Source organism: Tupaia chinensis, unplaced genomic scaffold, assembly GCF_000334495.1.
Source record: "Tupaia chinensis unplaced genomic scaffold, TupChi_1.0 Scaffold000384_1, whole genome shotgun sequence".
Taxonomy (NCBI): domain Eukaryota; kingdom Metazoa; phylum Chordata; class Mammalia; order Scandentia; family Tupaiidae; genus Tupaia; species Tupaia belangeri.
The window spans coordinates 1,992,535-1,995,091 of NW_006159886.1; the positions used below are offsets into that span (position 1 = coordinate 1,992,535).

A 2,557-nucleotide genomic window follows, 5' to 3' on the forward strand; every position below is an offset into this window, starting at 1 on the left:
CCTGGCACCTGCTCTGGGCCTAGCCCCGGCCAACTGGCGGGGCTGACTGAGGGCCTGTCTGAGCCAGGCACTGTGCTGGCTTCCTTGCCCCAGAGGAGTCACCCAGGATTGCTCTTCAAGGGGCTCCATCTAGATGGGAAGGGTGACACCTGCCCAGAGGGCTGCAGAGGGGGCAGCATTTGGGGTGAGCTGCATCGGATGAGGCCGGCTAGGACTTCTGCAGAGGGCTCGGGGAGCCTTTGGGACGAGCAGGCTGAAGCCAGGCACGGGAGTGGGGAGGGGTGGGGTGGGGGTGGGGGGTGTCTGGGCCTTCCAGCCGGGGATGCGCCTGGGAGAAGGGGCAGCGGAGGGGGAGTGAGCCGATGAGTCCAGGAAAGTCAGCATGGTAGGCGGCTGGGGTGTGACTGCTGTGGGGAGGACACAGGAAGGCGAACAGGGCTCAGAGCCTGAACGAATGCCAGGCTTAGGAGATGGACTAGACCTTACAGGCCGGGGGAAGTGGCTGGGGGGGCCTTTGGGGCGTGTGGCATTGGGGCTGTGTGGAGATGGGCTGGGGACACTAGGGAGAGGATCCTGAACCAGAGCAGCATGCGAGGGAGGTGCCAGGGCCAGGAGACACCAGCTGAGTGTGAGCAGTAAAGGGCACAGAGAGGGCTGATCTGTGGCTGGAGGCTGTGGTGGCGGTGCTGTCCCTGGGTGGGGTGTGGCTACATAAAGCTAAAGCTCCCTACCTATTATAACTCTCATTGCCACCATCTGGGTGGGTGTTTGGTATCTGTCCTGCAGGACTGCTATTTCTGGGGGCCAAGACTGAGCAGGGTTGTTCTGTGTCCAGCCCCAAAAGCCTGTCTGGCCCGGCCTGGGATGGGCAGGGGAGGCCTGGGTTGGGAAGTCCTTTCACACTCTTCCATCCTAGGAAGGCAGGTCAGATGGGCTCGTCTAACTAGCTGTCCTGTGCCTGTGGGAGGGACAGGGCAAAGGGGCAGGAAGGAAGAGAAATGGTGGGACACAGAGGAGTCTCTCTCCAAATCCCCGGGGGGACACAGAGGGACTCCAGTGAGAATCACAGCCCCTTAGGACAGCAGTAAACAGGTGGGGACAGCAGGGAGTGTGGCCTCTGGGGTTCCCATGGACCCCTCATGGGGCTGCTGTGAGAAGGGACAGCCAGCACGGGGTACCCAGCATCGCTCTGCGCATGATGGATCCTGGCAAGAGGGAAGTGCTGTACAAACGGAGTTCCTGGGCTAATGCCAGGGGTCCCTGTCCAAGGTGCGGGGAGACTGCTGCCCTGGTCTGGGAGACGAAAGCAGAGGTCTCACACCAGGCTCCCAGCGGTCCTGAGCAAGCATCAAACCCCACTGCATCTCAGCTTCCTCCTGTGTCAAACGTGACTGTAATTCCCACCCAAGACTACAGAGAGGGTCAGGCAGGAGGGCAGGGTTGGGCTGTACAATGCCAGCTCCTTGGAATTTGGGCAAACAGGAGGGCAGGGCTATGGGGCTGTACAACACTAGCTCCGGGGAATTTCCAAACAACTTCAGAAAAATGGGGTGGAGGACACGGCTCCATCACACCCAAAAGGGCTGGGTCAGATTCTCCAGAAAGCTTCCACCTTTCCATTCAGAAATGAATACTCCGCAGAGTTCGGACCAGGCAAGGGGGCAGCCATGGATGCGCCCTGCTTTACAAGGAGGAGCAGGGACGCAGAGAGGAACTGCCACAAAGCTCTTAAGTGGGCTTCCTTGTGACCCTGACCCTCCCCGGAGCCTGCTATCCTCTGGGGGGCTGAGCCCTGATCGGCCACCACCGCCCCCACCTGGCGGGCATAGGGTGGCCCCGGGGCCAGCGGGCCGCGGGGGAAGGGCATGACGGGGCAACTCGGGCGGGCGGGCACAACGGTGCTGGAGGCCCTGGGAGGGGGCGCCCACCTGCCACCACCGGGCCCCCCGCCTACGCTTGCTGTGCCCCCTGCCACCACCGGGCCCCCAGCCTACGGTTGCTGTGCCTCTCCGGCCTGTTTCCTCTCGCAACAGATGTGGGGTGGGTTGCGGGGAGGCTCGTGCACCCGAGCGTGCTTGGAAGCGCGGTGCCCAGGATCGCCAGGGCGGCAGCTATGAGGCCGAGGGGGCGCACACCCTCCTAGGGAGACTCGACCCGGCCGGCCAGGGTCTCGATAGGAGTCGCGAAGCGGAGCGACTCTCAGTCCTTCAACTTCTAGGGAACTTGCGGAAGACTTTGGACCCTGCTACCCATCAGCTCAAAGGGGGAAACTGAGGCCCGAGGCGGACGCCCCCCAGCCCCTGCACTCTCGGGTCTCTTCCCAGCCTGCGCGCAGCCATAGCTGTGGTCCCCTACCTCGAAGTACTCACCAGCCCGCGAGAGGACGCACGCGGCGCCGCGACGTCCGCGGGCCTCCAGTCGGCCGCAAAGTTGCTCGGGAGCAGCTGGACGAAGCGAGGCGGGGAGAACAGGGAACCGGGTGGATCCAGAGGCGCGGGCTGCTTCGGGAGCCGGCAAGAGCGGCCCTCAGCGTTAGAGCGGCGGGGCGGGGCGGGGC

The 2,557-nt window shown here is 63.7% G+C and overlaps 1 protein-coding gene across 4 annotated transcripts in view; it reads right to left on the reverse strand.

The window, feature by feature from the left end:
* The window catches only part of WFS1 (wolframin ER transmembrane glycoprotein), a 42,086-nt gene extending 39,544 nt beyond the window's left edge, over positions 1–2,542 (reverse strand). For 3 of the 4 annotated variants that reach the window (XM_006153658.2, XM_014589833.1, XM_014589832.1), the window contains exon 1: positions 2,370–2,542. The gene's annotated coding sequence lies outside the window, so the exon portion shown is untranslated. Of the gene's footprint in view, positions 1–2,355 lie in introns of all 4 variants that reach the window. The other variant, XM_006153659.2, reaches the window with a different exon arrangement.
* Positions 2,543–2,557: the final 15 nt, after the last annotated feature.